The sequence below is a fragment of the Strigops habroptila genome, chromosome 1 (assembly GCF_004027225.2).
Source record: "Strigops habroptila isolate Jane chromosome 1, bStrHab1.2.pri, whole genome shotgun sequence".
NCBI classification, from domain to species: domain Eukaryota; kingdom Metazoa; phylum Chordata; class Aves; order Psittaciformes; family Psittacidae; genus Strigops; species Strigops habroptila.
In genome coordinates, this window is record NC_044277.2 from 81,765,650 (window position 1) to 81,778,367 (window position 12,718).

Below are 12,718 nucleotides of genomic sequence, written 5' to 3' on the forward strand. Positions count from 1 at the left end.
TTTTTTCTGGAGATATTTAATATTTATTGGACAAAATCAACTACCTTCCCAAAGCTAATTTTTAAGTTTTAGCACTTAAATGCATTCCTGAAAAGTAAAACTTCCTGTTCTTGTAAGACAGATAATAATACAAGAAGATACAATATCTGTGCTTGCTGTTTGTCTAGAATATAGTTTGCAAAGGTCTTTGTCCAAAAGCAAGATTGTATCATAATTTAAAATGGGCTTTTAGAGAAAACTACTACTGTTGCCAATCCTGGAATAATTTTCTATGTTTAGTTATTTGAACAATTTTGGCCCTCACAGAGTGGATTATGAGTAATTTTTTGTTTTATTTTTCTTGAAAATCAAAATATACTACTATTTACAAAATCATTATTCTTAGATTTATTTCTCTATTAATGAGTTGCCTACTTTTTTGCCTTTTTGAGTGTCCCTGCTAAATACTTTTTCTCTGTTCAAGGAAATATTTAAAATCCACTGCAAAAGTTGTCTTGCTGTTAATCAGATTTTTTCAATGGGTCTACTATTAAACCATGTAATTGACTACAAGTTTTTTATTGGGATTTTTTGCTCTTTTTTGATGTATGTTTTTGCTTGTGGTTTGTTTTTGGTTATTTTTTGGTGCAGGTAGGGTAGGGAGATGTTCCCAACAAACAAGTATATTCTTTTCTCTTCATTCACTCCCTAAAAGTAGTATAGAAAATCACTGTGGTTTTCTTGGTTTGCTGATGCAGACAGATTTGTTCTGTCCACTGTGATGCTGAAAAGACTTAAGGAAAGACATTTCTTTTTTGTTTCATTTTGGATATTCAGATGACATTATAGAATCATAGAATCACAGACTGGTTTGGGTTGGAAGGGACCTTAAAGATCATCCAGTCCCAACATCCTGGCCAGGGGCAGGGACACTTTCCGCTAGAGCAGGTTACTCAAAGCCCCATCCAGCCTGGCCTTGAACACTTGCAGGCATGGAGCATACACTTCTCTGGGAAACTTGTTACACTGCCTCATCACCCTCACAGTAAAGAACTTCTTCCTTATAATCTAACCTAAATCTACCCTCTTTCAGTTTAAAGCCATCCCCCCTTGTCTGATCACTACATGCCCTTGTAAAAAGCCCCTCACCAGCTTTCTTGTAGTCTCTCTTTAGGTACTGGAAAGCTATTCAAGGTCTCCCTGGAGCCTTCTCTTCCCCAGGCTGAACAAGCCCAGCTCTTTCAGTCTCTCTTCATAGGAGAGGTGCTTCAGCCCTCTGATCATCTTCATGGCCTCCTCTGGACTCGCTCAAGCAGGTCCACATCCGTCTTGTGCTGGGGGGCCCCAGAGCTGAATGCAGTGCTCCAGGTGGGGTTTCATAAGAGAGGAGAGTAGAGGGGGAGAATCACCTCCCTTGACTTGCTGGTCACGCTCCTTTTGATGCAGTCCAGCATACAGTTCTCTTTCTGGGCTGGAAGCGCATGCTGCCAGCTCATGTTGAGCTTTTAGTCAACCAGCACCCCAAGTTCTGCTCCTTAAGGCTGCTCTCAATCCAGTCTCTGCCCAGCCTGTGTTTGTGCTTGGCATTGCCCTGACCAAGGTGCCAGGACCTTGCACTTGGCCTTGTTGAACTTCATGAGGTTAGCATTGGCCCATTTCTCAGGCATTTCGAGGTCCCTCCGGATGCCATTCCTACTCTCCAGCATGTCGACCTCACCACCCAGCTTGGCGTTGTCAGCAAACTTGCTGAGGGTGCACTCAATCCCACTGTCCATGTCGGTGACAAAGATGTTAAACAGCGCCGGTCTCAAAACTGACCCCCGAGGAACATCACTCCTCACTGGTCTCCACTTAGACATCAAACTGTTAACTGCAACTCTCTGAGCGGGGCCATCCAGCTAATTCCTTATCCACCTCATGATCCATCCATCAAATTCATGTAACTCCACTTTGGAGACAAAGTTACTGTGTGGGATAATGTCAAATACTTTGCAGATGTCCAGGTAGATGACGTTAGTCACTCTTCAGTTTCCACCAACACTGTAACCCTGTCATAGAAGGCCACCAGATTTGTTAAGCACAAATTGCCCTTAGTGAAGCCATGCTGGCTGTCAGCAGTCGCCTCCTTATTGTCCATGTGCCTTAGCACAGTTTCCAGGAGGATCTGGTCCACAATTTTGCTGGACACTGAGGTGAGACTGACTGGCCTGCAGTTCCCCAGGTCTTCTTTTTTCCCTTTTTAAGAATGGGGCTTATGTTTCCCCTTTGTCAGTCAGTGGGAACTTCACTGGACTGCCATGACTTCTCAAATATGACGTGTAGTGGCTTTGCCACTTCATCTGCCAGTTCTCTCAGGACCTGTGCATTCATTTCATCAGGTCCCATGGACTTATGCACCTTGAGGTTATTGAGATGCTCTTGAACCTGATCTTCTAACAGGCTTCCCAGTGCTTGAATCACCATCCCTGGAAGTATTCAAAAATTGTGTAGATGAGGCCCTTAGTGACATGTTTTAGTGGTAGACTTGGCAGTCCTGGGGTAAAGGTTGGACTTGATGATCTTAAAGGTCTTTTCCAACCTAGGTGATTCTGCGATTCTGTGATGCTCCTACAGTGGGTGGTTCTTTATTTTCCTAGTCCCTGCCTTTGCTGTCTGTGACTTGGGTGATGTGGCTGGAGCACTTGCCATTGAAGACCAAGGCAAAAACATCGAGTACCTCAGCCTTCTCCATATCCCATGTAACCACGTCTTCCACCTCCTTATGGAGAAGGCCCACGTTTTCCCTAGTTTTCTTTTTATTGCCAATGTATGTACAGAAGCTTTTCTTAGTGCTCTTGACATCCCTGGCCAGATTTAATTGTATCAGGACTTTAGCTCTCCTAACATGATCCCTGCTGCTTGGACAATTTCTCCGTCTTCCTCCCAAGCTACCTGTCCTTGCTTCCACCCTCCCTAAGCTTCCTTTTTGTGCTGGATTTTTTCCAGGAGTGTCTTGTTCATCCACACAGGCCTCCTGGAGTTTTTGCTTGACTTCCTCTTTGTCGGGATGCATCTCTACTGAACTTGGAGGAGGTGATCCTGGAATATTATCTCATTTTCTTTCACATTTATTTATGTGTATTTCCTCTAACTGCAGTGAGCAAAAGCCTTGCGTGACATAAATACAGGTATGACTTTAATGTGAATTAGCAGTGCTCTGAGAGGTGGAAGAAGACTGGCAGGAAGAGCTGACAAGTTAGAAAGTAAGATGGAAGAGCTGGAGAGATTTAATTTCCTACCTGTCCTGGGTTTAGCTGGACCATGACACTAGTAAATAAGTATCTACCAGGCTGTGTAGACTTGCTTAAAAAAGTAGTTTGAAAATCAAACCAACAAACCAAAAAAACAGGTTTATCATTTCAGCATAAGAAACAATAACAGAAGTCCATATATTTACACAGGCCAGGAGCCTCCATGGGAAGACATCTCTGACTGGCCTTATTCTCATCAACACCAACAGCAGTAAACATCTCCATTTTTACCAACTTGTATGCTTTATGAACTCAAATACATTAAAGGAATATATAGAATAAAGGTTTAGACTTGCTTACGACTCCACTGGATAGTAATGTCTCCTTTTCTGAAGACTCTAACTCCAAGTTTATGATTCTCAGCAAGAAAAAGATTCACTGTCGTCCATTGTTTACATTATTGGTTACACACCAATGCATATGGAAGACACCTGTGATTTTCTTCGTAACGAAAGGTTGCTTCTATCATAGATCTAATGTCAACCAGTCAGATAAGCTAGTAACAAACTTTGCACTTATTTTGAGATGTTTCCCTTGTGTCTTCAGGCCTTGTCAAAAAGATTTCTTTTTTTTTTTTATTTATTCTATTGTAATTTTGTAATTTAGGTGTTTACATGTACATCCATGCATAACTGGATAAATATGTATTTCTATATATACATTATAAAGTGATTGCTGCTTCACAGACAACAGAAAATTACAGTCAGAATATAGATATATCCAGCAGCCTCTTGCTCCAAGACAAAGGGGAATGGCTTTAAACTGAACGAGGGTAGATTTACTTCAGCTATAAGGAAGAACACTGTGAGGGTTGTGAGGCACTGGAACAGGTTTACCAGAGAAGTTGCAGATGCCCCATCCCTGGAAGTGTCCTATGCCAGTTTAGTCAGGGCTTTGAGCAACCTGCTCTAGTGGAAGGTGTCCCTGCCCGTAGCAGGGTGGTTGAAACTGGATGATCTTTGGAGGCCCCTTCCAAACCAAAACGTTCTGTGATTCTATGATGATTCTATGATTCCCCTCTGATTTAATTTCATTTGCAAACGTTGACAAATGCAATGGGTTATCTCTGTTTTATTAAGATGCCAGGAAGAACTAGAATAAGTTTTATATTGATTAAGACCTTTCTTTTTTTAATCATATCCATGCAAAAATTATGCAATATAACACTTGAGTCTTCTTCTGTTTATTTGCTTGGGGTTTTTGGGTTGGGGTTTTTTTTGTTTGTTTGTTTAGTTTTTTGGGGTTTTTTGTTTGTTTGTTTGTTTTGTTTTTTCCTATAAAACAGAAGCAATTTTTGTAAAGCCATGGATGTAAACTGATTAGGTAGAAACATGGTACATGTAAAAAGCTTTTGCATCTGGTACTTGAAATCAGTAGATTTATTCTGTTAGCTAGAATAATGAAAAGGTAAGTTAGACCGTTGCTTGTGGTGTTTGTTTGTTATACTTCAACAAACTGTATAAGACATCAGTATTCTTCTTTTGTGTGAGAAAAGAGTTTTAATATCCAGAAATTTTAATTTTTTTTTTTAACGAGTCACCTTGTTAAAACAGCAATGAATCACATTTATCTGCAGCTACTCTGTTAATTCCCTTCCTATTTCACATTTCCTGGCCTTAACATTAAATGATATTTTGTGTTTAGCATAAACTGATCTCTGCTGAAAGAAAATAAAATACAGGAAGTGAGAGAAATTTTGAGTTTCAACTTTATGCATGTTTGAGAAGTACTATAGACATAATTGGGGCACAAATCATCAAACTGTTCTGCTGCTTAGCACTGCAGCTGCTTTCTTATTTCTATCTCTTAGTGAAATATTGACTCTCATCTTATTGTGATGCTATAAGTAGTTCCAAAATCCTTGTGAAATCCAGATTTCTTCAGTTTAATTAGTCACTGGTAGTAGCTGAAGTTGGCTTTGGTTTTCAGCTACAGGGTCTTGGTTTTTTGTGATTGTATGTCCATGAAAGCGTGGTGTTTAATTATTTACTCACCTCATCAATCTCAGCTGTGAAGATGATCATTGATGGTGCCAAATTGCTCAGCTCCTAAATGAGGCAATGCTTTTTGTAGCTTTCTTTTCAGCGTGGTTTTCAGCAGTAGGTCAAAGGACATGATCCTGCCCCTCTGCTTTGCTCTTGTGAGACCCCACTTGAAATACTGTGTGCAGTTCTGGTGTCCTGAACATAAGCGTCGTGGTTTGAGCCCAGCCGGTAACTCAGAACCACACAGCCGCTCGCTCACTCCCCCCACCCCCTTTTTCCTCCCCCCGCTCCCGGAGGGATGGGGAGGAGAATGGGAAGAATGGAACTCCCACGGGTTGAGATAAGAGCAGTCCCGCAACTAAGGTATAACACAAAACCACTACTGCTACCACCAATGATAATAACGATTAGTGAAATAACAAGGGGAGAGGATACAATTGCTCACCACCCGCCGACCGATACCCAGCCCGACCCGAGCAGTGATCTGGCCCTTCCGGGTAACTCCCCCCGGTTTATATACTGGGCATGACGTGCTGTGGTATGGAATACCCCTTTGGCTAGTTTGGGTCAGGTGTCCTGTCTCTGCTTCCTCCCGGCTTCCCCTCCTCCCTGGCAAAGCATGAGACTGAGAAAGTCCTTGGTTGGAATAAACATTACTTAGCAACAACTAAAAACATCGGTGTTATCAGCGTTGTTCCCAGGCTGAAAGTTAAAAAACACAGCACTGCACCAGCTACTAAGCAGGAGAAAAATGACTGCTATAGCTGAACTCAGGACAATAAGAAGGACATGGAGCTGTTGGAGCAAGTTCAGAGGAGGGCCATGATGATGATAAGGGGGCTGGAACACCTCCCATTTGGAGAAGAGGAGGCTGTGTGGAGGCCTCATAGCAGCCTTCCAATATCTGAAGAGGGCCTACAAGGATGCGAGTGAGGGACTCTTCATCAGGAACTGTAGCGATAGGACAAGGGGTAATGGGCTTAAACTTAAACAGGGGAAGTTTAGATTAGATATAAGGAAGAAGTTCTTTACTGTGAGGGTGGTGAGGCACTGGAACAGGTTGCCCAAACAAATTGTGAATGCTCCATCCCTGGCGGTGTTCAAGGCCAGGTTGGACAGAGCCTTGAGCAACATGGTCTAGTGTGAGACGTCCCTGCCCATGGCAGGGGGGGTTGGAACTAGATGATCTTAAGATCCTTTCCAACCCAAGCCATTCTATGATTCTATGATTTAACTTCTCTCTCTTTCTTCACTCCTCCCCATTCCTGCAATGCCCCCAGTTACTTTTAATATTCAGCAGTGTGACTGAAAAGAGAATGAAATCTGCATTGAAAGTGGAATAATAAGCATGCATGTGATACAATCAAAGCAATGTTGGGACACATTTTCATCACATTCTGTTATAAATCAAAACAACACTGTATGTGTTTCATCCCAAAGATAATTAAAGTCTGGTCATGTAATTTAGTAGATCTGTTGAAAAAATACAGTTGTTGAAGATTAAAGTTAACCGTATCTTTGAATAGCCCTGGTTGTGATGCATTGGGAAGAATACATGGGGTATGGTCCTTTAAAGAAGTACGTACAGAAGTTACTGTTAGAAAGCAAAACAATAGATCCTCTCTTCCTGAAGGTTCCAAAGTGTGATTCCTTTAGGTGGAATTATCAGCATGGTTATCACACAGCAGTAGAGAAAGCTTTATAAGTGTATGGAGATTGGTCCATTCAAAATAAACTTGAAATTGTATTTTTCAAGCAAATAACTTAGTCAACTACAACATAAGTTCTACGTTTATTTTATCAACAAAACAAAAAAGCTTTACCCTAACACTTCGTAGAAGGTTAAATAGTTTGATTTTTGGTTGTTGTCAGTGTCATAAGAGTATTTAAAAAAATCTTTCAATCACAGAAAAGTAGTTTGTTTGTTCATTTATTTTATAGCCAAATTCCTTAACAATGTTCTTAAAATCATATTCCTTTTATGCTCAGTGTTGTGTCACAGTGTTTCAAACAGTATTGTTACTTCTCTAGGTTTCATTTTGTTCTGTCATCTCTGAATAACGGGTTTTTTTCCCCTCAGTCAGGAAATTTTGGTAAAACCCTTCATACAAATCCTTCTTTGTATGAAGATTTATGTCAGGCCAGATTTGGACCTGACTGAAATCAATATATATGATATTACTTTCCTAATTCGAATATAGAATTAAGGATCGGGTTAAGATAAATATTTTCCTTTCCTTCATGATTTGAAAAATGTTTATATCATGTGTTGAATTGTATACAGCCATGTTATTAATGTAATTTTATTAAGCCTAAGGAACATTATCCTGTTCCTCCCAAAGACAGCCACAAGAGTAAAATAACAATCGGACCTCACAATTACAAATATTATAAAAATAAAATTCTTACCTTGGGTTGTGACTCTAGAATCCTATGTTATGATTTATGGAAATTATTCCTGCCATGTTAGGCCAGTCAGATCTAGTCATTGGCATATAAAGAATTGGTTTTAGCTGATACATGTATTTTGCTAACCAGATAGAGGTGTCATCAGATAAGACATGAGACTAAGGAGAAATTCCTTCTATGACTGAGATTTTTGGCAGATAAGTTAGAAAAAAGTGGCTAGAACAATTTGTTAGTTCATGCTTTGGTGGTTATATGTTCTTCTCCTTTGAATACTAAGTTTTAGTAAATATGGATATATATATAGATTCTGATGTGACCTAGTAGTACATTAGAAAGTTTTTGCTATCATCAATATGTGTTGTAGTAGTAAAATAAAACCAATAGATATAAAATTGTTTGCTATAGAAAAGTATATTTTTGAAAGATATATGAAATACCCAAAAGGTTACTCTTTGTTAGAATATATGTTATAATAACGTATATTATTTTTCTAACATACAATTAGATTGTACCATATACTTTCAATGGCAAGTGGGCAAAAAAGAATTTTTACTACTCAAGTAAAGAATACCTTCCAATCCTTTCATTTTGACAAGCAAGGTATTCTAGAATAAATTGATGAAGTACTCAAATCATTCAGATCGTTCTCAATTAAATTTAAAGTTCAAGTGATTAATCAATAATGGAGTAATAGAATTTTAGATGTAAACTAGATGGATACAGATTTTGCAGCACTATGTCATTATGAATAAGAATGAACATTTACCTTAGTCTATACATTAATGCATTTTTCTTTTTAATATATGTATATCCCAGTAAGTCTTTTTACTTACGGAATCTTATCCATAGGAAGACAAATGTTCAAAAGCAGTGAATGATTGGTGAAGGTTAGTTAATCTGTACAGCATGATTTATAATGCCAACTTGAACAGTCAGATACAATATCCCTAGGTCCCGAGCAAGGAAGAAATGCACTTTTCACTCTTTTAATTTCTCGAGTTGGTACAGAGTTTCCATACAGCCTGAGTTATGTTTTCCTTTGTATGACTTGAAGTACAAAGCAGTGGAACTCTGCTACAGCAATAGGTTTTCAACAGCAACAACAAGGTCACTTGGCAAGACTTCCACCAACAGTTGATAAGAATAGTTTGTATCATATTTGCTTGCTGAATGTTCTATACTCTCATCTCACAGTTAGTTTGCAAGTCAGATTGTTTTCTTTGTAACTAGAAAATTGTGTCATTACTCTTATATTGAAAGAATCAAGACTAAACGGTTTCATTTGAGGCAGCAGCTGTCCTTTTTCCATAAAGGTCCCTGTGGTATGTTGACCTTGGCTGACCAGATACCCACTCAGGTGTTCTCTCACTCTTCTTCCTCTTCAACACAGATAGGGGAGGAAATAAAATGGAAAAACTCATGGGTTGAGATAAAGACAGGGAGACCCCTTACAAGTTACTGTCATGGGCAAAACACACTGAACCCTGGGAAAATTAATTTAATTTATTACCAATTAAAATAGAGTGGGACGGTGAGACTGTCAAATACTCTAACCAGGTTCTTTTAGCTATTCCCCTTGTGGAGGGTATAATGTTTAATATAAAATATACTTATTTGAAGATATTTGATGTTACACATGGTTTCTGATTTAGCTGGGTGACACAAATATACTGAAAACAATACATATGTAAGTTACACTTAGCAAAATATAGCAATTGCAATACATAGTTCAAACAGAACACTAGATATTTTCCATTACTGGTCTCTATTGATACACTCACCATGATGGCAGTGGGCACCCCTACATGCCAGGAGGGAATATGTAGGTTGAAAACAGCTCAAGCTCATTGATCTCTTATAAATTCTTTTGCTGGTTATCTAGTTTATGTAATCTTATGTGGGGCAGAAGCAGCGTTCATTCCCTCCAAACTTGTCTGGCTAACTCAGGGAGGTATTTACATTTCCGGTTAATCCACTCAACTGTTGATAGCTGTTCATCTAAAACAAAGGCTGCCCTTTGTGTTGAGATAGAAGTCAGCTTCTTTGCATCATTCTATGGGCTTCATGGGCACACTGCCCTTGCCCTTCCTTACAGGCTTTCCCCAGTGTGCCCACCCGTGGCTGAGGGGCTCAGTTCTGCCCGGCGGTGGGGCCATTTGAGCCGGCTGGAACCAGCTGTGTCCGTCACCGGGCAGCCCCAGCCTCTCTGGGCAGTGCTGCACTGCTGCTGGTGACTACACATGCACTGGGTACAGTCCCCAATGAGTAAAAACTTCCTATTCAGTGCAATCCCTATTTCTAAGGTTTACCTAGGCATACTCTTAAGTCCCATTTGTTTTAATAGGATTTTAACTGTTGGTTGAACTAATCTGCAAATTGCAATTGCAAGTGGAAAGCTGCAATAGGATGTGAAGGTAGAGCTTTTTCCCTTCATTTTTGTAAGGAATAGAGCCCAATACTCTTAAAATATTTAAGACTATAAAAATATAAGTTTATGTATATTTATATATAAATACATAAAGTACTTTAAATAAACTCTGTGTGACAATGTAAGATGTTCACTCTACTCAGTTATACCATGCACCATGGAACAGTGTAAATAGGTAATGACTTCATTTACTTTAGTTTTACTATTAGGAAATTATTTGCAATTTCAGAGCTAGTGAATTGTATTTAGTTTCACCCAGACAGCAGTGCATTTAAATATATCATTCACTGGGTTGGACCATACTTTGCATGTTCACATCCCCCACTTGTACAAGGTACTTGGTTTTTTTAAAACACATCTGTGCAGGTGCAGGGACCTGTGTGAGGGATACTAAAACAATGTTCTACTTAAAGAAGTACCTTCTCAACTATTTGGTAGAAGCTGTGTGATTTGACAGTTATGTAAATATGATTTGTGGATCCGTGTTTTATTTCTTGTGCCTGATTCCCTTATCCATTTATTTTTATGTCAAGCAGTCAGTCTGTCTATACCAGAATTGAGATGCTCCCAAATAGGTAACATTGATTATCTGATGGTGTAACTTTAAATTGAAATAGAAATGTATTGAATACAAACTATACTCACAATTAATTATAATTAACACCAACTATATTTAAAAGCCTTAAGAGAGAATAACTCCTTTCCAGTGAGCTCAACATCTTTCCTAACAGGGTAACAGCTGGGCATAGTACTTGTGAGCACATTGTCAGCAAACTGTGACTACTGCTTGGTTTTAAACTGCTGCACCACTGCAGAAGGGTGAAATAGCTGTCAGTTTCTCTAATATAGCGATGCATGGCAGCTGTGTTCAGGCAGAAAGGCCTGGGCTGTGTATTTGTATCTCAGCTTCATATAGAGACAAAAATCTGGTAGTTTCCATTCCAAGTATGTATATGTAATTGTTTGCTTTCCATAACCATCATTTGCTCCAGGCATCTATGGAAATTAAATGTCAAAATAGATATTTGGTCAGAGGTAAGTAAAATGATACTTAGATTGTTTCCTTTTTCCTATCATCTGGCATGTTTCTTTAGTTCTATATCTTATAGTTGTATAGAATTTTATGTTCAACTGTGTTACTGAATGCTCACAGGGTAATGAGGTAATGCATATGGGTGAAAAGCTTGACTAGGTATCCTTCTGTACATCATTAGTTTACAAATATCAATTTATGTCTTCATATGGATGACTTGAATTACGGTTATGGAGAACAGATTCTTTTACATAGCCCACTGACACTTGATAAAATGAGGCATCAAAGTATGTTTTGTTATTACTGGTTTTAATGTTGTTGTTCTTGAGGTTGATATTTTCGAGTTGGATGAGTCAGGTTAAGGTTGTGGTACATTACAAAATACATCATTTAACAGCTGCTTTTTTAAGGCTTCTCAATGTTGTCAATACTTTTAATGGATAAAAATCAAGTTAAAACCCCCCTAAACCCTTCTCAGACTTACATAATTGTGATGTCTTATATGGGTGAACAGTATGCTGTTGATGTCTACAAGATATTGATGAGATAGATAAGAATATTCAAGGCATTTTGAAAAGTGTGTGTTTGGAGTTTTGTTTGCTTTTAAGTTAACTGCAAAAATAAGGTGGTTTACAGAAATAGAATGCTGGTCGCCTAATTTAAGAAGCCATAGGGTATGGTTTACTTTGAAGATTAATTTAGATTAATATAAAACAAAGACAGTATGTAGATATGTTTGGGCGTTAGTTTTTAACAGTTATATTTTGTGGAAATGAAGATACCTTGGCTTACTGCTAATAAATAACTAAAATGTAGAGCATATGCAATTTTCAGGTCTATGAAAACACAAAACATTTAAGTCCTCAACAGTGCATAATTCCCACTCTTTCTACTGGAAGTAGAATTACGACAAGGTGTATCAAGCTTCAGGCTTACAGTGCTATGTAGTCTAAAAATTATAGAGAAAGAGAGGTGTTAATGATACAAAAGCCTTATATAATTTGTAATGTTTAACATATGATAAACTTTTAATAGACTCTCCATATAACATAGACAACTAAAGAGTGATCTAGAGGTAGGGTTGCTAAGACCATGAAACACTACCTCATACTTTCTTAGATTTTCAGTAACAAAAGAAGTATTCATTTAGGAGCTCTTGTAAGAGTAGGTTGATATTTCATCTCACAAATAAAACATTATATGGTGCTTGATTTCTGATCTTACAATAGTAAATAGAATCAATAAAAAGAACTGCTTTTAATCTCTGTCTCACAGAAGTAAAATTAATTCCCAGCCTATCCTTGATCATTGTAGTGAACAGTGTAATCAGAGTGATTTTATAGCTTGAGCTACCACTAAGAATCATCGCCTAAGTGAAATTCTAGTCACTAATCACTGAACCATCCACTGTGCAGGTTGCATATGGCCTTGTTAGCAGTTACATTTATTTTAAATGAAGAGAATTACTTGGAAACACTGTTCACTGAAGATTCATAAAGACCAAAGCAATTAAACATTAGTTGCCAAAGGCCTTCAGTTAAAATTATCAGATGGTACTTTCACTATAAATGTTCATCTACCTGATCTCTGGTGA